General features: G+C 36.3%; 1 pseudogene; it reads left to right on the plus strand.

Moving 5' to 3' along the window:
• The first annotated feature begins 809 nt into the window (after positions 1–809).
• The window catches only part of LOC105716264 (ribosomal protein uL30-like), a 59,472-nt pseudogene continuing 32,585 nt past the window's right edge, over positions 810–27,696 (plus strand).

The raw sequence follows: 27,696 nt of genomic DNA on the forward strand, positions 1-27,696 counted from the left end.
GTCTTCCTACTATTTGTTTAGTTTCCAGTAGTCTGAAGTGTGACTGTTCCAGTATGCAGACTAAGGGGTTTAAGGAAACTCCATAACCCAGATAAAGCCTGAGGTCAGAAAAATTTAAGAGAAATTCATCATAATTAAGAGCACAATTGTTAAAAAAAAAAAATCCAAATTTATTTCAACATAATGTATTTGAATATCTTCATGAAAGTGCACTCTACACATCTGTTTTCTTCCTGTGGCGACTTTCTCATCTTTCTCTTACAATTTTGGATCCTGCTTTCCAAGTAACATTCATTAAGCATTAAGCAAGATCATAGATGAGGTTTAAACAATAATGATTGTTATTCAGACACACCTCAAGTCAAAACATGTCCTAGAAAACATAACTATACATTCTGGAAGCCTGACTTACTAACCTTGTTAATTTGCATTATAGGAATTAGCCCTCTTCTCCAATTCTACTCTGTTTATGTGGTGTATAAATCAGGATTCCAAAACAAAACAGATGGTATCCTCAAATTAGGATAACTTGAGTGGGGTTCATTTGCAAAAAGACTGTTAACAGAGGTGTGACTGTTAGGAGAATCACAATGGGTAGTGTAAGAATGCTGTGTTGGTAAGGAGTTAACATCCCTAAGTCCAAAAGGACACAGGAAAGGGGCAGTTACTGGAACTGGGAGAGAGTCATGCAGAGAAATTTGCCTTGAAAGGATAAGCGACCTTCCAAGAAGAGCACAGCAGCCTTAGGGGATCTGGCAAAGAGTCCCTTTCCTTTCCCTGTTCTCCAGCACACCAGGAAGCACGAGGACATGAGAGCCTTAATTGTCTCGAGCAGCAGTGCCACCTTAGGCAAACTTCCTGTAAGTTACCAAGAGAAATATATGCCTCTAGATCTTTTGCAGTGGTTCTCCAAACGCTCAGCCTAATTAAAAGCCAGAGGGTGCAGGAGCCAGGTGATAAAGATTACAAATGAGTCATCTTCCTGGGGCAAAGTCAAGGATGGAAAAATGAAGGCTTAATCAAAAGATACTCAACATACTCTGTGCCTACACATTCTCCTTAACACACAAATATACTCACATACATAATTGAAAAGCTATCAGAAAGGAATTTTCCTTGGAAATCATTTCATTGATACCTTTCATGTTCAAAATTTCCACCATCAGATATTTCATATATTTAAGACTTCTGTTAATCTACGAATTTTGAGTAGAATTGGTAGGAAATTGGAAAGGATGAAAAGAAACTAATCTTTTTAAATACTAGCTCCTTCACATATCTTATCTCACTTAATCTTCAAAATGACTATTAGCTATACATTATCCATGTTTTACTGATAAGTTGAAACTCAGATAGTTCAAATGACTTGTCTAAAGTCACACAGGATATACAAGGGGAATCACAGAACCCAGGCCTGTTTGATTCTAAAGCCTATTCAGCTTATGCTTCAGCACTGCTGCACTTGACTTCAACCCAAAGTAGTTTAATACTTTCCTGGAAGAGGACAGGGCAGGTAAGGGTTAACTAAAGCTATAAAAGGAGAAGGTTGGTTGCCCAGAGTCCAATGTCGATCAGGTACAATATTGAAGGGAAATTCCTAAAGGTGTAAGGGATGGAGTAGTTAGGAAAGGTTGATGTCTAGGGAGAAATGGAAATAAAAGGAAAGATTAAACACAATCTGTACTTCCTTCCTACTGCCCCATCTTGTCAAACCAGCCCAGCCACTTTTCAGTGTCCACGGACTTTGCGCTTTAGGTTTACACCCTTCCACATAGGAAGCATTTTATAGTGCCTACAGTGATGCAATACCTCACCCCTAATAATAATTTCACCTGCCACCCATCTTGCCCTACTCTTACCCGCACTGGACTAATGACTACCTTGAGGGCCGATGACTCTCCCAGCTGTATCTGACTTTGTACACGTGTGCTGTGACAGTAAAATCTTGCCTACTCAGATAGGAGGATGTTGTTCTTAAAGAGTTTCCATCCTGATGGCATGAAGTGAGTCAGTGAATCAAGGCAGGGATAATGATTTCATAGGAATCATAGAGAGAATATGCTATCAGACTTGAGAATTAATTTGCACAGAGAACCCACTACATAGAATCCAAATATGAGTGAGTCCTCTCTGCTTTAAGGAGTCTACAAGCAAGAAACCATTCCACAAGCAAGAAAATCCATGCACTTTTTCCCAGAGGCTAAAAAAGGATAACCGGAAAGGACTAGCGAGAAAGATTATAGAGTTATGCTCTTCTTTTTCAAGATGGACTCAGTGCCCTACGATAGGCATTCAGTATTTTTTTCTTTTTTAGAACAGAGCTAAAAACCTCTAAAAACAGAACACAAAGAAATAACTTCCAGGGTTGGGCAGGCACTCCCTGAGTCAATGGGGAATCACCAGCATACTTTTATTTTTGACTCCAATTCCACAGTTGTCCTAAGGCCAAACATTCTCCTAGTTTCTTCAATTTACACACTGGATTCTACAGAACTTATTTGTGAATGATATGTTTACCAAGCCAGCCTCCCTGCCTGAACCGTGAAATCATTTCAAACAGCCAACTGGATAAAGAGCTTAACATAGGGTGGCCTTTATTCTTTATCAGCTTAAAATTGCCAAGCAGCAGCCAACTTAAGCTTTGAATAAATGTAGAAGCTCTTTAGAGCTATTTATATTTCTTTACCATCCATGGAATGACTTAATTCAGAACTACAGTAAATGAGACTCTAGTTCATGGAGTATTTTTGATCAAATATCTGGATGGGCTAGGCTACTTTAAATTACTCCGATGGTTCAGAAATCAAGAGTTTGTGACTTGTTTGAAAATTGAGAGACAGTTTGAAAACACTGCTTCTCCATAAAATTCATATATAATCATAGTACATAATAATTTGGACCATTTATATTATGATTAATATGTATACATATTGATGTGTCTTGATGCAAGAAGTCCTACTCTGTTAATGAGGAACATAAGATTTAAGAAGTCTCTGCCACAAATTAACTGGGAATTTCTGGTGATGTCCCTTAAACCCTATGCCTCAGATTCCTTTGCTGTGAAATGAAAAGGTTGGATTAATACAACTTTCAAGTGACAATCCGAAAAGGATTCAGCTCTCTGAAGGGATGACTCAGCTGCCATTACTGGAGGTGGCAGTTGGGCCTTCTCTCAATCCCCCTGCCACTCCACAACCATCATCACCATCAAAGCAGCTGCACATTTTTAGTTTTTGTGTCAGATTTTGGTTGAAGATCATTTTAAAAATCTTTAAAAGCACTGACTACTGTATCTCTTTGATCAAATTTATGACTCTGTATTTTCATTTCCTTTGACATATGGGTATTTTTTTTGCAAAGCAAATATCATTTCTTCTGATGTATTAAATAAATATTTAAAAACAATGTGTCCAACAAGATATACATGTATACAACAATGATAATTATATTTTATTCTTCTGAAAATGAGCAATTTCCTCTGCTTGGACATATTTGTATAATCTTCCTTATCCTAATGCTCTACTATTTACATTTGAACACTTTAAAGAGACCTAAGTGGGCTTTCAAAGTTGGGTAGGAACTAACTGGTAACTGGCAGAATAACAATATTTTCTTTGAAATGACTGAATTATATAATTGGTCCTCCAAAACACATAAATACACAAATATATTCTCCACACCTCCCCTATATCACTTTAGAAAAATGCATTTAGACAACCAAATAAGAAAAATGAAGATGGGTAGTGGAGGTAGACCCAGGATTGAGAAAGAAGTATGATTTTTCTCACTCTTCTCTCTGAGTTTAAAACAAAAATGAGTAAGTCTAGACCTTACTCAGCTAAAACTGCCTTGAAGGCCAGCACACAGATATGTATGTGCAAGTGTATAGAGATGGAGCAGGGAGGAAATAGAAGGCTAATCCCTGAGGAGAAGCCCAAAGAAGGCATGTTTATGCTATCAGTCCAAGAAGGACTGCCAAAAGAACCCAGAGGGCCAATTCTCAAATTGGAAGCAGAGCCATAAGTAAACTGAAGACAATAATATGAGGTGCCAGCATTAAGTTAGAATCAAGGCACACTGAAGAATGAATTTCCTCAGGAAAGGTTATCTCATGCAACATAATTTTCAGATTTGACACACTTTTTTTTGATGGACTGGAGCCATTCCTTAAAGTGTACCACACATCTTGGAGGATGGGACATTTAGAATCTTGTTTATGTGTGACAATTACTTTGACATTTTAATGCTTTGGTGTATTAATGTATGTAATAATGTGTATTTTAATTATTCCATAACATTTCTTTGAATAACAGAACATGTCTTCTAGTCTCCCACAATTAAAGAAAACTGAAATTTTTTAACTACCTTGTAATCTCTTAGTCAAATTATGATGCTTTTTTTTTTGGATGGAGTCTCCATCTGTCACCCAGGCTAGAGTGCAGCGGTGCAATCTTAGCTCACTGCAACTTCCGCCTCCTGGATTCAAGCGATTCTCTTGCCTCAGCCTCTCGAGTAGCGGGACTACAGGCGCCCGCCACCACGCCTGGCTAATTTTTTGTATTTTTAGTAGAGACGGGGTTTCACCATGCTGGCCGGGCTGGTCTTGAACTCCTGACCTTGTGATCCACCTGCCTCAGCCTCCCAAAGTGCTGGGATTACAGGCGTGAGTCATCGTGCCTGGCCCCAGTCAAATTATAATTCTATCTCCCATCAGGATATGCTGTCTTTAGTAAGATTTACATATTTTATATCTTTTGAAATTTTTTTGTCCATTTAAATATTCCACAGAAATTCTACTTCTATAAAGTTGGTAATTCCAGCTCTTCACAAAACGAAACATAAACTGAAAATATCTACTACTGCTTCCTTAAAAATATATTTTCAAGATCAGAAAAATTTTGTTCCAGCCAATGTCTAACTGGTCATCACATTTAAATAAAGAGAAGGATTTCAGGAAAACATTTTGAGAGAAATTTTGCCCTCAGAATGGAGTTTTATAAGTCTTTTTTTCTGGCCTCTAATCAGTCCCATAAGTAGGTCAGATGTAGCATATTCCTCAACTGGCACATACACAATGGGTCAGTTATAATTTTCACAAATTAAAATAAGCAGTAGCAGGTTTGGCAATACACACAATTTGCCTAAGGATAAACGTCATTATTATCACTTTGATTAACAACAGAGTCTTTGGAAAAAAATCCACAAATCACTTTGACACAAGAGAGGTAAAAGGAAATTGGCTAGCAACTGCGTAATCTGTGCCCTGGATGAAGATAACTTAATGTTTGTTTGCACAGGTTTTCTTAGCCTATGAAGCAGAAGCAATCTGGATTTTAATCAACAAAGCCACAGAAATGTTATTTCTTTCCTTTATTCAAATGTAGGAGAAATTTTAGATTTTGAGTCATATAACTGCTCCCAAAGATATTGGACATCTGACAACCCCAAAAGCCATCACCACTGTTGGCCATCACTATGCTTGCTTTCATAAGAGGTACTCATTGCTTTTGGTAGAAAGGAACACTGAAATACAACAGCCCGGCCAGGTGAGGTGGCTCATGCCTGTAATCCCAGCACTTTGCAAAGCAGAGGAGGACAGATCACTTGAGGTCAGGAGTTCAAGACCAGCCTGGCCAACATGGTGAAATCCTGTCTAAAAATACAAAAAAATTAATTGAGTGTGGTAATTCACACTGTAGTCCCAGCTACTTGGAAGGCTGAGGCACGAGAATCGCTTGAACCCGAGGAGGAGAGGTTTCAGTGAGCCGTGATCACATCACTGCACTCCAGCCTGGGCAATAGAGTGAAACTCCATCTTAAAAAAAAGGAAAGAAAGAAATATAATGGCCTTCCTTGAGTTAAATTCTATGTAATATCCCAATGTGTAAAGTAGAATTTCTAAATAAACTATAAGAGAAACTATGCATACCAGACTATCAAGAAACTTGGTAATATGTCACTTGTCGTATGTTAACAGGCACTGATGATTCTACTAGTCATTCATGCATTTGTGCCTTTATACATTTCAAACCTAAAAGATTGTGTAATTTGTTTCAGATTAGCAGTTTTACGGCTGTTGATCATAAATGGAACATATTATTTTGTAGGCATCACTACTAAAGACAAGATGGAAACTAGAAGGTCAAACATTAAATGACAAATTACATTTCAAAGTAAAAAGTAATGAATGTCTATTACAGTTTTAGTCAAGGTTCTCAAGAAAAAGATTAAGAAACAAATTTGCATGCAGTAACCTTATTAGGAAATGCTCTTAGGCAGAACAACTATAAGGGAGTGAGAGTGACAGGATTGGACAGAATTTCAATGCAGTAGCAACAGAAGCCTCACAAGATCTCACAGGGAACTACAGAGCAAGAACGGGTCTTCAGAGTTGTTTTGGATTAGACAAGAAAGGCCAAGCGTCCACTCATCTCCCCCATTCAACAGTCAATGGATGTGATTTACCCCTGGTGAGCATTTGTAAACTGGGGTGAGGCAGCTTTCATCAGCAGAGAGCAATGCCCTGAGAGGTACTCAGATGTGAGCCTTTAGCAGTTGGTACAAGGAGTGCTTCTCCATAGGACATGTTTGCCCTTGTGCAAATACCAAGGACCAGCATTTGCCCCTCAATAGTTTTTCCAGTTTAAAAGTTTGATTTTCTGTCCCAGAGTAACTTACTTTCCAAAACACAGATTCTCACTAGCAGAGATCACAAGATAAATAAACCAGGTTCTTAACACACAGCACACATCAGCCAATGAAACTAGAACTGAGCAGCACATCCTCTCTTCTTAAAAATCTACATGGAAAGCCAAGTAATCAGGAAGTGGCTGATGATTGTGGAATATGATTTAGATATTTAGTGGAATCTGATTCTGACTGACAGACACAGGTTTCAATCTACACAATTGGTATCTCTGAGAAGTAAGCAGGAAACTGGCCTAGCTGGGCAAGGCAGCATCTCCCCGGGATAAAGAGTTCATTAATAAAATTTGGCAATGTCTGTGTGATTGTTTATTTTCTATAATTCCATTGATAGATCCAGGTTTGGTTAGTCCTAAAGTTTACATAACTTGGATATCTCTGAAAAACATGAATGCAAAATTTGGTATAAACGTGATCATTTATTTAGAAGGACAAATCACCAACATTTACAAACGTAGAAGGCTAATAAATACCAAAGCATCACAAAGCCTAGAGAAATCATATATTTGCATGAATATTAATATTAACTAACTGCTTAATGCACTAATTAATATTTTTACTATATTTTTTGATCCTTTATTTATATAACTATGATTTTTTTCTGTACAGAGAATAGAAAGATATTTCAGTCTTTTTTTTAATCAAGGCTTAGAAAAGTTTAGTTTCTCAAGCTGTTTTGTAATGCCATATATGTGTCTTCCTCCCTTGTTTCTTCCTCAGGCACTAGGGGACAAATAGCAGGACAAGGGTCCCACGGAGAAGACTAAACTTTGCATGCCACCTACAAGGCCCTCTGCTAATGCAATTGTTCCAGCAAGAGCAGCAGTCCTGCAGGGAGGCAGTGGTTCTAGCAGCATCCAAGCTGTGTTTCAGTCTCTGGTCCAGATCTTTCCTAGGGGTCAAATGGCACCAGCATATTTCCAGGTGACCAGGGTCAGGTTTCTGCCAATGGAGGTGAAGTGTGCCCTGGTAGCAGGATCCCTACCCTCAGTCCCAGGACTGACCTCACTCTGTTTAGAAGGAATCCCTTACCCCAAGGTTTGGGCAGAGGCTGCTGGCCCCTCCTACCACCTGAGAGAGCCCCTTCTTCAAATGTATGATGTGGATATTATTTATTCATAGATGTTTTGAATATTAGGGGCCTAGGACTTATGGGGCCTGAAGCATCATCAGTGTCAGGAAAATCCATTCCTGCCTCACTCAAGTGACAAACAAGTCTTACTAGGGAACCATCTTTTCTCAAAAAGGGTTATGTAAGAGGTTCATTAAACACACAGATTTTGAGTTCTTCTCTGGGGATTCTGCTTCCAGTTTGGGGCAGGGCCATTATAGTATTTTTAGTAAGCATTACAGGTTACTCATAACTCTCCTATATTTTGAAAACAGAGCTTTAAGGCAATTTATTGTACTTCAACTTTGATTTATTAAATATATATTTAAAATTTTAAATGTCAATAGGCAATCTTAATTCTCTCATTTCCTGGTTTCCAAGGCATGACTGTGTGGGGTTGTACGTATGGATGGTGGTGGTGTGAGTGTGTGGGAGTGTATTTGGAGTGGTGTGCGCATTTGTGTGGTGCCTGTAGTATGTGTGTAGTACCTGTTCAAGTTGTGTGGTGTGTGGAGCAGTATGTGAATGCGTATTGTGGCTTCAGTGTGTGATGTGGTATGTATGGAGTGGTGTGAATATTTTTGTGATACAAATGGTGTGTGTGGGTGTCAGTAGAGCGTGGGTGTAGGTGTATGGATTGTATGTGTGTATGTGCTTGCTGCATGTGTGAGTTTGTGTGGGGTGTGTGTGTGAGTTGTATAGCTGTGGTGTGTGTGTAAGGTGCACATGTACTCTATGTATTTGCAGCATGCGTATGTGTGGTACATGTGAAAGTATTCAGAGATGTGTGGAATGGTTCTTGTTGGAGGCCTGAGAGAGAAGAGGAAGAACACCTCGATTTCATTGGCATGTCTATATCATTTGCCTGTGTCCCCACCCAAATCTCATCTTGAATTGTAATTTCATAATCCCCATGTGTCCTGGAAGGGACCTGATGGGAGGTAACTGAATCATGTGGGCAGTTATACTCATGCTGTTCTCATGATAGTGAGTGAGTTCTCTCGAGATCTGACGGTTTGATTAGAGGCTTTCCCCATCTTCACTCTGCACTTCTCCTTCCTGCTGCCATGTGAAGGAGGGCATGTTTACTTCCCTTTTTGGCCGTGATTGTAAGTTTCCTGAGGCCTCCCTAGACAAGCTGAACTGTGAGTCAGTTAAGTTACCCAGTCTCAAATATGTATTTATTAGCAGAGTATGAACAGACTAATATAATGAATATCTTGAAAAATCAAGACTCTCATTTATGCTGGAAATGTATGGCTCCTTTCTCAGAGAAATAATGAAGAGTTTTGAACTAGACTTTACTAAGAGTCATTTTTACTGCTTTTCCTCCTCATCCACATTTCTACTTACTGCCAGGTTTTTGTGATTAGTTGCTATTAAGTTGAGTGTTCCCCAACACAAGTCCCATAATTAAGTTCAAAGAACAATATTGTTGACCAAAATAACAAAATAAAGTTAGAATGACACTGCCCATAAACACCGGTTTTATTTTTATAAGTATATTTTGATCTGATGAACTACTGAGCTAAATTAAAAATTTAAAAATAATAACATAGTAATCTGCCTTTATCTTTCACTTGAAAACCTCTGCATATATTAGAGGTATTGGCTTCTGTCATTTCCAAAACAAACTACAAGTGGTCAGTCCTTGTGCCCATTAAAGATGAAAAATAGCAGGCAACAATTTAATAAACTATTGAGTCAGTGCCAGACCCAGAAATCAAACACATCTTCCTAAATGTCTATTTGGCCTTATCCTCTATTTTCTCTTTCTTTGAAGAGAAAAATGTATAGGCTTTGGAAGCAGAGAGATATCTGTTTGAATTCTGACTCCACTACTTACTTAACATTGTATTACCTGCAAATTATGGTAATAACACCTACCTCATATGGTTGAAATTGTTTAAATGAGATAACCATCAGTAAAATGGTACCTTTAGTAATAAGCATTAGTATTATTTCCTGTTTTCTTCTGCCTCCTTCTAATGTTAACACTGTTCTCCACGTCTTGAACATCATTTCACAAAATTCATTCCCTCAGAATGTTTTTCAAAATTTTTTTGCCAATTTCACATAATGTTAATATATTATGTACTTTTATTTATGTAATGTTTTCTTTTCTTCTTTTTTTGAGACACAGTTTTGCTCTGTCACCAGACGGGAGCACAGGGGCACAATCTTGGCTCACTGCAACCTCCGCCTCCCAGGTTCAAGTGATTCTCCTGCCTCAGCCTCCCAAGTGTCTGGGACTACAGGCACACGCCACCACGCCTAGCTAATTTTTGTATTTTCTAGTAGAGACGGGGTTTCACCATTTTGGCCAGGATGGTCTTGATCTCTTGACCTCGTTATCCACCCGTCTCCGCCTCCCAAAGTGCTGGGATTACAGGCACGACCTACTGCGCCCAGCCTTATGTAGTATTTTCTTTATGTAAACTTACACTTTTTTCTTTATTTATCTTAAGAAAGAATATATGTGAAATCATGGGTTTACAATTATGTTAACTGTAACAAATACCAACATAAATATATAACTATTTTAAAAATTTATCAATGCAACACCTAAAGTCATCTCCCAAGGGGGTATAAGCACTTTCTTAAGCAAGCATTGGCTGAAATTGATTAAGTCTCTAGAGTTGTCGAAGAAAATGATCCTGAGTCATCTGCTAATGGCCTGTCCTCATCACCCAGGAATATATGCTGCTGCATCTATTGCATACATTTACCATGGCTATGCAAAATCTATGAAGGCCAGAGTTGAGCCACTAAATAAATTCCAAGTAATTGTCAAAGCTTCTAGATAACTGTGCTTTTCAATTAAATTCATCTGGTTATAACATACAGTAAACAGTACATGAAGGCTTCTTGGCCATAGGGCTTATCTGTGTGAAAACACACAAGTCTCCCTATAGCAAATTCATAATCACATACCCCTTCAGCTTCAGAAATATCATGAAATCTAATTACATGTTAGTAGAAAGTACAATTAAAATTTATGAGATTTATTTTTAAGGTTTAAGCTGGAACTTGTTTTCCAGGCCTGAGGTACATATGAATGTATCAATTTGCATGTTGCCTGGAATATTAATCTAAGAGATAAATTTAGTAATTTTAGTACACTATACAAATAATTCTTACTCTGTTCCAGGTGAATGAACACTTTTTAAACACTCAGTCAGTTTAAAAATACTCACTGACAATAAGACCTGGTACACAAGTTTTTCACAGACAGAATAACTAGAGGAGAAAGTTCTTTAAAGAAAACGAACATGGCCGGGCACAGTGGCTCATGCCTGTAATCCCAGCACTTTGGGAGGCCAAGGTAGGTGGATCATGAGGTCAAGAGATTGAAACCATCCTGGCCAACATGATGAAACCCTGTCTCTACTAAAAATACAAAAATTAGCTGGGTGTGCTGGTGCACACCTGTAGTTCAGCTACTCAAACCACTGAGGCAGGAGAATTGTTTAACCATAGGAGGTGGATGTTGCAGTGAGCTGAGATCGTGCCACTGAACTCAAGCCTGGAGGACAGAGTAAGACTGTGTCTAGAAAAAAAGAAGAAGAGGAACAGAAAAATGCATGGTTGCATGGTTTTACCAGTGAGCTTGTTGGCTTTTGGTAGTCAGCATTCTCTGAGATGGACTAGAAGTCATGGCACAGGTTCTGGTGAGTGGATTATGGGGAAATTTGAATTAGAAGTTGACACTAAGATGATTACTGGTGCGTTCAGGTAGGAGATGTGAGGACTATGAGCATCCTCTAATAAAGTCTACAAAACACAGGGACCCCAAAATTCCACTGGAAAATAAATTTAACAGTTAAAAATAAATGTAGGGCACCCTAAAATTTTCATAATTACAAAACAGTTCATAGATAGGAAAACTAATTTCATATTTATACATTAATATGGTTTCATTTTGGAAAAAAAAACGTAAGAAACAACAACTAGGCTCAAGTATTCCTTGGGACATGCTTGGGTTCCCTTTTCAATTGATTTTCTTAACTGTGACATTTTAATTGTGGAACAGAAGTCAATTCCACTTGCCACACTGAAACTCAGGCCAGGTGTGGTGGCTCATGTCTGTAATCCCAGTACTTTGGGAGGTGAGGCGAGCGGATCACCCAAGGTCAAGTGTTTGAGACCTGTCTGGCTAACATGGTGAAACCCTGTCTCTACTGAAAATACTAAAATTAGCCAGGTATGGTGGCAGGTCCCTGTAATCCCAGCTAATCTGGAGGCTGAGGCAGGAAAATTGTTTGAACCTGAGAGGCAGAGGTTGCAGTAAGCAGAGATTGCACCCCTGCACCCCAGCCTGGGTGACAAGAGCGAGACTCCACCAAAAAAAAAAAAAATTATATTTTACATGCACTAGAGCAGACATTTCCTGATTTTTGAATTTTAATAAAAACCATTTTTAAACTATGTTTTTTAAAAACTAAATTGGAATAAAAATCAAACAAAAATAAAACATTTAAAATTTCTGAATCTTAAAATAACAGATAGTGGTTTCTGAGAAGATATTTGGCAACTAAGATGTCTCAATCAAAAGATTTTAAGTTAAAATCATAATAATATTTTATTTTTTACAAGTACCTTGAACTGCATATTTTTAAAAAGTTGATTTTCTAATATATTTGATCTATAAGATCTCTACCAGTTGATGCCTACCTTTCATTTTTTGGAGTGGTATTTTTTGAAGAGGTAATGAATTATTTTTTAAGCTACTGAATTATAAGCTGCCCAAAGCAAATACATTTTAAACATAGATTAATTAATTTCCAGTAATTATAAATGACTTCTCAGACCTTGAAATAAACTACATCATTAATGTATAGCTTCTTACTTTAAAATAATTATAGGTCGGGCACAGTGGCTCATGCTTGTAATCCCAGCACTTTGGGAGACTGAGGTGGGTGGATCACCTGAGGTCTGGAGTTGGAGACCAGTCTGGCCAACATGGTGAAACCCTATCTCTACTAAAAAAATCAAAAAATCTTAGCTGAGCATGGTGGCACACACCTGTAATCCCAGCTACTTGGGAGACTGAGGCATGAGAATTGCTTGAACCTGGGAGGCAGTGAGCCAAGATCATGCCACTGTACTCCAGCCTGAATGACAAAGCAAGATTCCATCCCAAAAAATAAATAAAATAAAATAAAATAATTATAGATACACAGGAAGTTGCAACGAAATGGAAAGAACGATCATGTGTGCCCTTTGGATGCATAAACCTTACCTCAATGTTAACATGTTACATAACTATAGTACAATATTATAAATTCGCATTGGTACAAACCATAGAGCTTATTCAGATTTTACAAGTTATACATGCACTTGTGTGTGTATGTATTTAGTTCTAGGCAATTTTAGCATGTGTGTAGATTCATGCATCCATCACCACAGTCAAGATTGAAAGCAGTTCCTTTACCACAAAATACCCTTGTGTTACCCTTTATAGCCATACCTACCACCCTCATCCCTAACCCCTGGCAACTACTAATCTGTTTTCCTCTATATACACAGTCATGTCTCACTTAAAATGAGAATATGTTCTGAGAAATGTGTCATTTGGAGATTTTGTCATTGCGTGAACATCCTGGAGTGTGCATATACAAACCTAGATGCTATAGTTTTCTATATATTGAGGCTATATGTGTATAGCCTATTACTTCCAGGCTATAAATCTGTATAGTATGTTACAGTGATGAATGCTGTAGGCAGATATAACACAATGGTAAGTATTTGTGTATCTAAACATATTTAAACATAGAAAAGATACAGTAAAAATACAGTATAAAAGATTTTAAAACGGTACACTTGTAGAGGGCACTTATCATGAAAGGAGCTTGTAGGACTGAAAGTTACCTTAGGTGAGTCATGAGTGAGTGTTGAGTGAATGTGAAACACTTGAATATACTGTCCAATGCACAATACACAATAGTGTGCATGGAGCTGTCATCTCCTATGATAACAAAACCAGCTGGAATAACTTCTGAAGGCCTTGCCTGAGGCAGTTTTACAGTTAACTTTTTTTACATGTACAAAGAGTACACTCTAAAATAACCACAAAGTGTAGCAAATACAGAAAGCAGTAACATGGTTCTTTATTATCATTATCAACTAGTATGTACTGCACATAATTGTATGTGCTAGACTTTCACAGGATTGGCAGTACAGGTTTGCTTACATCCAAATTACCAAAAAAACAGGTGAGTAAGGCATTGCACTATGACAATGCCATGGCTATGATGACGCTTGATGACAGGAATTTTTCAAGTCCATTATAAACTTATGGGACCACCATCATATATGCAGTTCATTGTTGAGTGAATCATTGTTTTGGGGCACAGAACTATAATTATGTCATTTAGCAATTGTTATGTGAGTAAACCATGTAGTATGTAACTTTTTCAGATCGGCTTTTCTCATTCAGCATAATTTCCTAGAAGTTCATACAGATTATTATGTGTATCAACAGATCAGTATTTTATAATATGGATGTACCACAATTTCTATAATCATGAATCTATTGAAGAACATTTGGGTGCTTTCCAGTATTAGGCTATTACAAAAAAGCTGAACATTCATATTCCAGTTTCTGTGTGAAAGTAAGTTTTCATTTATCTAGGACATATATCCATGAGTACAATGGCTGGGCTGTATGGCAAATCCACTTTTAGCTTTAAAAGAAACTACTAAACTATTTTCTGGAGTGGCTATGTCATTGGTACTGTCCTGCCAGTGATGCATGAATGATCTAGGCTGCATTCTCACCAGCATTTGGTGGGCCACTGTTCCATTTTAACCATTCTGATAGGTGTGTGGTGATACCTCATTGTGGTTTTATTGTGCATTTTTCTAATGGCTAGTGACGAACATCTTTTCATGTGCTTATTTGCCATCTGTATATCCTTTTTGGTGAAACATTTGTTCCTATCTTTTGCTTATTTTTTAAATGAGTTTTTTTGAATTAATGTTGAATTTTGAAAGTTATTTCAAAATTGTATATTCTAGATACAAGACTTTTGTCAGATATATTTTTTCTCCCAGTCTGTTGCTTGCCTTTTCATTCCTTTAACAGGATCTTTCACAGAGCAAAAGTTTTTAATTTTGATGGAGTCCAATTTCTCTAAATGCTTTTAAGGACACTTGCTACTTACTACACAATGCACAATTTTAATTTATGCTTTAAGTGTAGAATGTTTTCTTTCAACAAATCCCTTGAATTCTGTATTCAATGCTTAACTTTCAATACCTTGTAAATGTGATGGTTTCATAGAGTTTTTCCAGAAAATAACCCCATATGTTATACACTTTGGGGGTCATTTTTATCTACTTCAATGAACTTGAACTGATTTATGAATATTGTCCTTATTTCTCTCATTTCTCCACATACCAATAAAAGGTTTGCCATGTAAAGAGACAGGTGCTGAGACCAACCCAGAGCAGCTACCACATTGGAGTGTAAAGTGAGTGCATTGAATCAAAATCAGGAAAGGAAGACTGGCTTGGCTTAAGACTACTTGCCTAGGTGATTCTGCACTACATTTCAACTCTGGAAAAAATGTGAAGGCAGAGGTCGGAATCATTTGACGATTGTCAGGGGAAGTGACTACATCTCTCATAATATCTATTACAAAGTTGAATTTCTCACTTGCTAAGGGAAAACCATGCTTGGAGAACACAGTACCTCTGAGTAAAGCCAAAGCCAATTTATTAGTATGTCACCCTTGTGGGAAGCAAGCAGTTTAGACATTGGCTGATTTTCCAAAGTGAGAGAACTGAAGCAGAGCTCTTACCTGGAGTTGCAGGACAGATAAAGACTGAATTAAAGGCCGGGCATGGTGGCTTACGCCTGTAATCCCAGCACTTTGGGAGGCTGAAGTGGGCAGATCACCTGAGGTCAGGAGTTGGAGAGTTGGAGACCAGCCTGGCCAAGATGGTGACACCCTGTCTCTACTAAAAATACAAAAAGTTCACTAGGCATGGTGGTGGGCACCTGTAATCCCAGCTACTCGGGAGGCTGAAGCAGGAGAATTACTTGAACCTGGGAGGCGGAGGTTGCAGTGGGCCAAGAAGGCACCATCGCACTCCAGCCTGGGCAACAAAACGAGACTCTGTCTCAAAAAACAAATAAACAAATAAACAAAACCAAAAGACAATTAAAATCTGTTCTTTGGTTACTTGTGTATGACTTACCACATATAAAAAAATACAGCATCTCTGCCTCCATCCCATACCTACTGAATCAGAATCTCTAGTGATAATCAGGCTTAGTCAGTGATTCTATCACCCATTAGCTACTAATTTTAGACATGTATCTACCTCACATGTATATATCAGTCATTCACTTTCTGATTAATGTAAAGCCATTTGAAACTGACTTGGGTTTGTGATCATTGGAAACGTCCTGAGGTGGAGCAAAATCAAGGTGAGGAAATTCTAGAGAAGAGACTTCTACAATCTCTACATACTCTTTTGGAGCCAGCAAAGGCACAAAGGGCATTACTTAAGCTGATTCCTCCAGTATATGCTTAAACGCTAGGCACTCACCTCCTACCTTCAATTCTATTTGTTTCCTCTACAAAAGAGCTGAATCATAAGGAAGGGAAATCTTCTCAGAACTTTGGCCTTTCATTTGTCTCTTAGAGAGGAGACATTATCACATCATACTCTTAGTCACATAATTCAAGGTCAGTTCTTTTCATTATTACAAAACGAGTCTTTAAATTAGAGCAATTCAACTCAGTTATTGAGTCTTTTACTAGACCTATCAACTCACACAATTGTGCCCTTTGGGATATGTAGTCCTATTTGAAGTTCAAATCTTTGTGTTCAGATTGACTATGCCCTATTTTCAGTTATCTAAACTCCCTACCTAATTATCCACTCACTTATGTTTGACCTGGAAAGTTTTTAATTTAGTTACTTTTTAAAAATTTTCTAATTCAGTAATACATGTAAGTATTCAATTTCAAATGCAGATAATTTGATGAAGAAAAGTAAGAAAAATCTGTTTTATCACTCTCTTCTTACAAATGCTCTTCCCAGTAGCAGTGACTTTTAACTGGTCTTGTTTCTTCTTGTGGTTACTCTCATATCTTTTTTAAATATATATTTTTGATTACTATATTAGTTGCCTAGGGCTGCTATGACAAATGACTTAAACCAGGTGGTTTAAGGTAACAGAAATTCATTCTTTCACTGTTTTGAAGGCTGTAAGTCCGAACTCAAGTTTTGACAAGGTCATGCTCTCTCACTGAAGGGACTAGGGAAAAATATCCTTGTTTGCCTCTCCCTACCTTATAATTTCATCACTCCAATTTCTGCCTCCATCTTCACAGACTCACTTTGTTCTGTGTGTCTGTGTTTTCACAAGGTCTTCATACAGGGAAATCAATCATTGGATTTAGGGCCCACCTAGTCCAACATGACTTCCTTTTTTTTTTGAGACGGAGTTTCGCTCACGTTACCCAGGCTGGAGTGCAATGGCGCGATCTCGGCTCACTGCAACCTCCGCCTCCTGGGTTCAGGCAATTCTCCTGCCTCAGCCTCCTGAGTAGCTGGGATTACAGGCACGCACCACCGTGCCCAGCTACTTTTTTGTATTTTTAGTAGAGACAGGGTTTCACCATGTTGACCAGGATGGTCTCGATCTCTTGACCTCGTGATCCACCCGCCTCGGCCTCCCAAAGTGCTGGGATTACAATGACTTCCTTTTAACTTTACTTAGTTACATTGGCAACAACTCTGCAGATAAAGACTCAAATGAGGTCACTCCGAGGTTCTGGGTACACATAAATTTTAGAGGACACTATTGAACCCAGTTCACTTACTCTGCTATTTCTTGGTTTTAAAAATGTAGACATTTTCTATCGATTGTTATAATAGCTAGGGATTGTTTTATTTAAATATCTCCCGCTGCCCCTCTCCTTTCCACTCCAAATAGTGAACATTATTCTCATTCCTTCTGTTCACCTCAGTAACTTCAAACAATATATTTGAACCTTCATTTCTTGTTTATCAACAACAGTCTGTACCTCTTGGTTTCATTTTTTCTCAACTGTTCCTACCTCTCAACCTGTGCCAGCTTTCCATGTATTTTCACATTGTCAAGATTTTTAACATTTATCCTCTAAAGTTGAATATGCAGTATTAACATCATCATACAATGTTTACATAGCTGAGCCATTCAGTGGAGAATGCACTTAATATTAAATTCAGCTGGACGGGTTTTTTTCTTTTTTGTTATAGTCCACTAATCACATTCTGTACATCATTAAATTTTTGCACAAACCTGCACATCCTGCACATGTGCCCCAGAACTTAAAATAAAAAAATAAAATGAAGTATTTTTCAAGTACTTAGTCGTATTTCTTTTCTAGACAAATTCCTGAAGAACCCTCCATCTCTCTGCTCCAATTTTGACTGTTTTCCAAGTCTATACAATTACCATCCTGGGACTTCCCTTAACGAATATTTGAAGAAATATACTCTTTGTTGAATCTCATGCTTTTCTCTTTTTTAAAATCAACTATATTGAAATAAAATTTACATACAACAATGTATCCACTTTAGCACATTTCAACAAGTTTTGGCAAATCTATAAAGCTGGCAAATGTCAACCACCCAACATCACACAGAAAAATTCCCTATGTGCACTCGTATTCAATCACTTGCACCTCCTGCCAGATAGAATTACTTTCTTTTCCTAGAGATTAGAGCTTCCTTTTCTATAATTTCATATAAATGCAATTATACCATGCATATTCATGTGTGTCTGACCTTTTTCACTTAGATCTTTGAAATCTAACCGTGTTGTTATGCAGTTTGTCCAGTTATATGGCTATATTACAATTTGTTTATCAATTTTGCCTGTTAAAGCTTCCAATTTAGGATTGTTATGAATAATGCTGAATGAACATTCATGTACAATTTTTTGTAAGGACAAAGGTTTGCATTTATTTTGGTTAAAAACCTAAAAGTGGACTTGTGGGATAGAATTTTTTAGTACAAAGCTACCAAACTGTTTTCCAAAGTAGTTGTACCATTTAACAACCCAAATATGAGAGTTCTAACTGCTCTACCACCTTGCCAGAACTTGATATTGTCACTATTTTACTTTCAGCTATTCTATTGGATATGTAATGGTAAGTCATAGCAACTTTATTTTATATTTCCCTAATAACTAATGATGTTTATACTCTTTTCATATGCTCACTGGTCATTTGTAGATATCCTTTTGTGAAGTACCTGTTTAAATTTTTTTTTTTTTGCTCATTTTTAATTGAGTTGATTGTCATTATTGAGTTGTAAGAATTCTTCAGATCTTTTAAATATTTGAAGATACATCATTCCCTCACATTGTTGTCCTTTAACAGATACATCATTTTTTATATTGCTGGAATATAGTCTAATAATAATTCCTAAGAAAGGGTAAATACTACAGTCCTTGAACATCTAAAAATATATTTTCTCTTCATCATACATAAAATTTTGACTAGGTATAAAATTCTAAGTCCAGAACTACCTTTTTCCTCAGAACTCTGAATGTTGTCTTCCAACATTAGGGTTAGTACTAAGAAATATAATGCCTTTTGGATTATTTTTTCCATTTTGGCTGACTAGCTGTTGTTGATTTTCTTTTCCATCTTTAGAAATCTACAAGTTTGTCATTTTTCCTTGATGTTACAAAATTTTACCTTTTTTTTTTTTTTGGCTTCTTAGACATTTTAATATTGCTGGACTAAGCACTTAATGAGTCCTGTCATCTTAATGACTAATGTTTTTCACAAATGGTTAAGAGCATACACTCTGGCATCATACTAATATTGTACTGCCTTCAGGCCACAGGTAATTGTTTAAAACTTTTCTGATGGGAGAATTAAATTAGTTAATATATTTGTTAACTAGTAGAGCAACATATTATAATTATAATTATTATTAATATTATTATTACAGGTTGAGTATTCCTTATCCAAAATGCTGATGACCAGACTGTTTTTGATTTGGGATCTTTTTTGAATTTGAGAATATTTGCATTACACTGGTTGAGCATCCCAAATTCAAAATCCAAAATCTGAAATGCTCCAATGAGCATTTTCTTTGAGTATGATGTCAGTGATCAAAAAGTTTTGGATTTGGGAGCACTTCAGATTTCAGATTTTTTGCATTTGGGATGCTCAACTTGCATTATTCATCATAATATTAGTATTATCAGTTGCAATGTGAATATTATCAGTAATATTATCATCAGCAGTAATGTTAATATCTCTTTGATAGTATTCTGTTATCTGTTTTCTCTCTTCTAGAATACCAGTTATTAACATGCTGAACTTCTTAGGCTGACTTCCTCAATAATTCCATTGACTTATCTTTCAACATTATATTAAGGTCAACATTAACATAATACTCATGTTTTAACGTGTAAGGACTCTGGTGTTTCTGACTTTCCTTTTCATTTTATTTTGTTCTTATTTTAATAATACAATTCTCCTCGAATCTCTCTAAGAATACATATTAAATATTTGGGATTGTCGTTTGCTTGCTTATTTGTTTTTAATCTTCTTTTTTTAATGAATTTTCTTTTTCCTCCAAAGTAATTTTTAAAATTTATTTTTATACTTTTTTATTTTGCAAGCACTCATCAAATTAGTGATTCTTGATTTTCTGTTTATAGTTATTGCAACACTAGATTATTGATGGAGAGTTCTGAATATGTCAGCAGGACTTAATTGGTGCATTTGCTTTATGGATAGCAGGGAGGGAGAGAGCTCTTATGCTAGAGAATCTCTAATGCCAGAATATAGGGCTTTATTTTGAAATACCAGTGTTAACTAATTGCACTTATTATTTTTATTTCTTTTCAGAGTAGTTCCCTAATATTTCTGCTTGTGAGTAAGTGCTGAGTTTCGGGTAATTATTACATGAAAAGTGTGAAGATTTAAAGTCTCACCGTTTATTTCTACCCTCCATGATAACTACTTGAGTCCAGAGGATCTCCAGATAGATTAGGTCTCCCCTTCATACACATTCTAGGTGTGACTTCCTCCTCTACGCATCATCAAGCACCCCTTTTCCATGCACTTTCTGATTCTAGAAGTTAGTAATATGCAAGACATCTTCCTTACATTCATTTCATTTGTATTCCAATGCGGTCACAAAAGGAAGCAACAATAAATATGTGACCTCACTATACTATCTTCTCTGGCACTTTTTGTTTGTTGTTTGTGGGATATGATGTTATTTATTTATTTTTAGTTTATTTTAAAATGTTCAAACCTAGTAAAAGGAGAATGAAGAGCATAAAAATCATACACCTTTCACTTGCATTCAAAGATGTACAAATTATCACAACTGCTCCATCTCCTCTGTACATAGCACATACTTCTCTTTCGTCAAAGCATTTGAAAGTAATCAATATGTATCCTGACATTTCACTACTAATACTTCAGAATGAATCCTCCCAAAATGAAGATTCTTTTCCTATGTAACTACAACACCAGCACCAATTCTAAGACATCATTATCAACCCAAATACATTATCCAACATTCTAAGCTATTATTACATTTTCCTAATTAACACAAAAAGATCTTCAATCACATGTCATGCAATGCAAATGGCCATTATGCCTCTTCAAAATCCCCCAGCCTAAAACATTCTCCTGTCTCTCATTGTTCTCTGTGAAATTTAATTTTTAAAGAGGCTGCACTGCTCTTCAAAAATGTCTTCTGCTGTGGGTCCTGCTTCTCTTCCAGGAACCAGAACTAGTGGCAATTTACTACTCTTCTCCCTCCTGAAACCTTCAATTGTCTTTTTTCCCTCTTGTTCCTTTTGTTTTTCTTTTAAAGTACACTCCTCCAACTATTTTCCTTCTAGATTCTCACAACAGTTTCTTTGCTGTAATGATTCCAATGATTCATTGCTTTAATGGTATAAGGAAAGCAAGGATTGTTTTCATCAAGCCATTTTATTTTTAATCATCAAGCCATTTTTGACACTATATTACTTGCAGATATCCTGAACCAACATTTTGTCATTCCTCCTCCTACATCATTTCCTTTGTGCACACCCATGTAAAGTGTTTTCTTATTAATAAATTAGAGACAAGCAAAGAGTTCATACACACCCAAGTAAAAGTATGCATGCTTATACTCTAAATCATTTGTGGATAAGTCATTTACCATATTATGCTTTAAAGAAAGGTGTTCTTTTAGTATCTAATGTTTATTTGAATTACTATATTTCAAGTTAATGTTTCTGAGAATTTCGGTGATTTAATAATTTAAACTGAACCCAGTGTAGATTTTTGTTCATTATCCTCAACTCAAAAAGAGATAAGAAAAATAAATAGAAATGCCATGCAGCATTAGAAAACTGAAGGCATTTATTAAATATAGCATACCATCATGCAATAATAGTATTTCAGACATGAAGCATAGGAAAATGAAGTGCCCTATCCTGTAAATAAAATATGCATCATAGATGAGATGAGATTCCAGTGAATGGCTGCTTAACTATTTAAATCAAACTTATAAGAAAGAATATTGGCTTCCTCCTTTTCTTTACTCAAAAATGAAAGCCAGTATTAACATGACTTTCAGAGAATTTTTGGAGATTTAATCTAATAGTACAGGAAGGAAAAAATTGAGGCATGAAAAATGATTATGTTAAATACACTTCTGAGAAACTGGTGGCCAGATATAGCTATAAACTGTGATACTGTCTAGTTCAAACATGCATTTTTAATTAGGAAAATGAAAATTTTACAGCCTAACAGAATTAATTTTATGACTATTAAGCCATTTCTCTGGGGAAATTTCCAGTAGGATAGTCAGAGAATTCAGTATTTTGTTCCCATTAACTACAGTAAGAGTTTTGCATCATTGTAACGCAGTAAAGATTATCTTTTTATCTTTACTTCAAAACCCAAATATTTAGTGATTATAAGGATTTGGTGATTTAATTCATTGCTTGATTTCTGTATTAATTTGTAATATTTGCTTTTTCCTATAAAAGAAAGTTGATAGTTACACGACCTAGAATATAATGATAGCCTAAAGATGCAATGGCATTTGGATTCATCATTTGTTCCAGTGATCTGAAATTATTTTCTTAAGTAATAAGAAAGTATGTGTCAATGATACCCAGGTATATTTCTTTTATCTATTCATCACAAGTAAACAGCAAGACCAAGATGTCAACAAGAAAAATGAAGTATAATTAGGGCAATAAGAAAAATCTCTGCTTTTTATAAACAGGTATAACCTAGAGTCATCATGTCATCACCTAATTGATTGGAGTTCAAGGCTTTAGTCTACAGAACCATACCTTAACCAGTTCCATGCCTTTCTTCAGTCTTGTTTAGCTACAAGCTTCATCTTGCCTAGTTCTTGAGTTAATTACAATTCAGACAAGCAGGATGTACCAGCCTGAGCCTGGGATGTGTCCATGGCACCTACTCATAGTCCACCTACTTAGCCTCGGTCTCCTGTGAAGGATAAGGCATTTTCTGGGGCTGCAGTCCTGGTTGAACTTCCAGTCACTTGCTTGACACCTTTACACACAACCTAGGAAAGCTTACTGGTTCTTATTTTGAGGATTTTTTCATGGTTCTTATAGCAAGTGCTCTGTTCTGAACAAAACACCAGGAATGCTGCTACTTACTTCATTGCAAAAGCCACCATTTGTTAGAAATTTTTGTAACTAGTTCTCAATGCCTCTCTCCAACATGTATGTCAATATCTTTCTAGATTAGCTCTTTGAATATTTCTTTAGACTCTTTACTTTTGGTGGAGATACAATCTATGGCCACATTAGAGTGCAAGCACATTCTATTCCTACTTTTCTCTTCCCCCCTGCAGGAAGTATGGTGACCACACCCCTCAACTTACAATGTTCGGAGCACTGGTTCTTGATTAACTAAGGGTTGAGATACTTTTGAGAAAGAGTTATGTACTCCCTTCACCCCAGAAAACATGCACATATGCATAGGCACTCAAGGCTTGTTTCACATATGTTACAAAGAATTAACAGATTCCCTAATATTTTCTCAAGCTTAAGAACTCCTGCTTTAAATTTTGAATCCTCTGAGGTTCCACTGTGTTCAGGTTTTCAGGTGCACACGAACTTCTAATTCCAATTGGTTTACATGTCTGAATGCAAGAAGTCCCATACCCCCAAAACCTTATTTAATTTTGCTCAGAAATAAACTTAAAAAGTAAATAAAATTTTAGAAGAGTCAAAACCCTACTTATCATCCTTAATATATTAATTTAATTACACGCATATTTAAAATTACATTTTTAGGCTGGGCACAGTGGCTCACGCCCTGTAACCCCAGCACTTTGGGAAGTCAAGGCAGGCAGATCACTTGAGGTCAGGAGTTCTAGACCAGTCTAGCCAACATGGTGAAACCCCATGTCTACTAAATATACAAAAATTAGCCGAGCATGGTGGTAGAAGCACTTTTTGCTTGAAATCTAGGAGTGGGAAAAAGCAATATTTTTATTGCTTCTACATCATTCACGTACATCTTCCATCATCACTGAGGCATCTTGTTGAATCATGGAACAGTATTCAAAGCCATCTATTTTTCATTTATTTCCAAACTTTCATAATACACTACTTTTAATCCCTATATAATGGAAACTAAAACCCAAACTATAAATCAAAATATTAAGCCTCATATTCATCCTCTAAATGTGTACATGTGGCCTTCATTGTAATGACTTTGAGATATACTTAATACCTTTTAAAAATATATTTTAGTTTCTCTGTTAGACAAGCATTAAGATCACTCATTTGCTTGTCTACAATGATATCAACATCTACAATAGTCAGGTAATAGTTCTAATAATAAGAAAACACCTATAGATGCATCAAATTCTTGAATGGAGAAATACACTGTTTTCTGGCTAATATATCTATGCTAAATTGTATCTTGATATGCAAATGAAAGTAATTTCAAAAGAGTTCTATAAAATTAGAGAATTTATAATTACTTAAATATTTTGAAATTATCATTTTTTCTGTACTATAATTGTTTTGGGGAAAACAAATTACATTAAAGTAGGTAAGATAAAACTTTATGTTTCTTTGTAAAATTCAGTTGAAATTTCCCTATCTATCTTTTCCCTATCCATATCCTTCCCTTCATTATTTTCCATAATGACAAATACTTTCTCTTCTTTGTAGCTTCTTCTCCACCCCCATCATTGTTTCCTTTCTGTCTGCTCCTAGATATTTCTATTTTGTTTCTTCTGAGATACTTCAAAATTCTATGAGTCAATAAGCTTTATTAGGATATTTATTTTTGCTTTATTTTTATTGTAAGATTTGCATTTCATTCTAGATAATTTTTCCTGTGCCTTTTCCAAAAACATAGCTGGGCAAGAATATAATCACAGTGGATAAAGACTATCTTCCTTCTTTTAAAATAAATCTTGGCTCATTAATGTATTGTGCTAAGAGAGAGGAATTCAGAGGCAATGGCTGCATGGTAACCTGGGAAAGATGGACTGTATCCCTAGGCCTCCCAACCCTGGAGCAGCATTTTTGTGTACAAGAATGAACAGGATACCACAGAGTTGGGTGTTTTCAAGGGTTCATGAGAGGCTGGAACCAAAGTATCTGAGACGAAGCAGTAGTGCTGAAAACCAGAGGAACATCACTGAGTGCCTCAATCTATGTTAGACCCCTGGACCTTTGCTAAAGCCCAGGGAAAAGAGCTGCCCCAATAACTTCCCAGCAGCCTTAATGAACAAGATCTTACCATCAAATTTAATTTGGTTTAAAAAAATAAAGACGTATTTTATTTTGTGTATACCTAAGATTGTCAAGTTATTAACTATATTTGTTTTCTTTATTTCCTTCTTTTTCCTCTCTAGAATATAAACTTCTGAACTTATGTCTTCATTTGCTATATCTCTTTTAAAAAAATAAAAGCTCTAAAGTCTCATATTCCTTGAATTTTCATATACCATCTTTCTACACTATCTCTCCCTCAAAATTTGCTTAGAACATTCCTCAGAATCATGAGTTAAACCAGTATACATGTTGGATTCCAAATCTAAGTTCTACAGTGATTACATGGCAGAATACACTGTTAAATTAATAACATCATATTTTCTGCTATCTTCAAATTCTAACTATTTTCAGCATCACAAAATAAAAAGCAGGTTATATGGAAGCATAAACTTAGAAAATACAACAAGAAAATTTCATTTTTGATTATTTTATGGTACATGGCAGTGGCTGCAAATTGGGTGGGAAGGACATTCAAGAAAACAATTCAGCTCATCAAAGCAATGCAATTAACCTGCCCTCCAGACTCACCTATCATACTTTTGCTGTAACTGATAAAATATATACTCTCTGATGACAGTTGTAGGGAGGATTTTTCATATGTTTCTTGACTGCTTGTATGTCCTTTTTGAGAAAGGTCTGTTCATGTCTTTTGCCCACTTTTTAATAGGGTCGTTTGCTTATTGCTTGTTCAGTTGCTTCAGTTCCTTAAAGATTCTCACCATTAGACTTTTGTCAGATACATAGTTTGTATTTTCTCCTATCCTCTAGGTTGTCTGTTTACTCTGTTGATATAATAGTTGCTATTGCTGAGCAGAAGCTCTTAAGTTTAATTAGGTCCTTCTTGCCAATTTTTGTTTTTTGTTGCAGTTGCTTTAGAAGACTTAGTTGTAAATTCTTTGCCAAAACCAATGTACAGAATGGTGTTTCCTAAGTTTTCTTCTAGGATTCTTACAGTTTGAGATCTTACATTTAAATATTTAATCCATTTTTAGTTACTTTTGTATGTGGTGTAATTCTTCAGTTTATGGCTAGCCAGCTGTCACAGCACCACTTGGAGTCTTTTCTGCATTGCTTATTTTTGTTGACTTTGTCAAAGATCAGGCTGTAGGTGTGCAGCTTTATTTCTGGGTTGTCTCTTCTGTTCCATTGGTCTATGCATCTGTTTTTGTGCCAGTATCAGGCTGTTTGGGTTACTGTAGCCTTATAGTATAGTTTGAAGTCAGATAATGAGATGCCTCTGGCTCTGTTCTTTATGCTTCGGATTACTTTGGCTACTTGGGCTCTTTTTTTGGTTTTGTATGAGTTTTAGAATGGTTTCATTCTATTTCTGTGAAAAAAATGGCATTAGTAGTTTGATAGGAATATAATTGAAAATATAAATTCCTTTGGGCAGTGTGACCATTTTAGCAATATTGATTATAAATTCCTTTGGGCAGTGTGACCATTTTAGCAATATTAATTCTTCCAATCCATAAGCATAGGATGTTTTCCATTTGTTTGTGTTATCCCCGATTTCTTTAGCAGTGTTTTGTATTTCTCCTTGAGGAGAGATCTTTCACCTCCTTGGTTAGAGTTATTCTTATGTATATTTGTCTCTGTGTGTGTGTGTGTGTGTGTGTGTGTGTGTGTGTGTGTGTGTGTGTGCCTGCATGTGATATGATGTCTATTGTAAATGAGAATACATTCTTATTTGGCTCTCAGCTTGAACGTTATTGATATATAGAAATGCAACTGATTTTTCTAGATTTATTTTGTATACTGAAATTTGACTGAAGTTGTTTATCAGTTTGAAGAGTTTTTGGCAGAATCTTTAGGGTTCTTCACATATAAAATTATATTGTCAATGCAGAGAGATATTTTGACTTTTTTTCTTTTTGGATGCCTTTTATTTCTTTCTCTTGACTGATTTCTCTGTCTAGCATTTCCAGAACTATGTAGAATAGGAATGACAAGAGCAGGCATCCTCGTCACAGTTGAGAAGCCCATTTTAAATGTCTTATTCTAAGACTTTTGATACAATGCAAAGTCAACTTGCAGGTTCAGCCGTCTTTAAAAATGGCATCTT

Source organism: Aotus nancymaae, unplaced genomic scaffold (genome assembly GCF_030222135.1).
Source record: "Aotus nancymaae isolate 86718 unplaced genomic scaffold, 86718_ANA_hifiasm-v0.15.2.pri h1tg000025l, whole genome shotgun sequence".
Lineage (NCBI taxonomy): Eukaryota > Metazoa > Chordata > Mammalia > Primates > Aotidae > Aotus > Aotus nancymaae.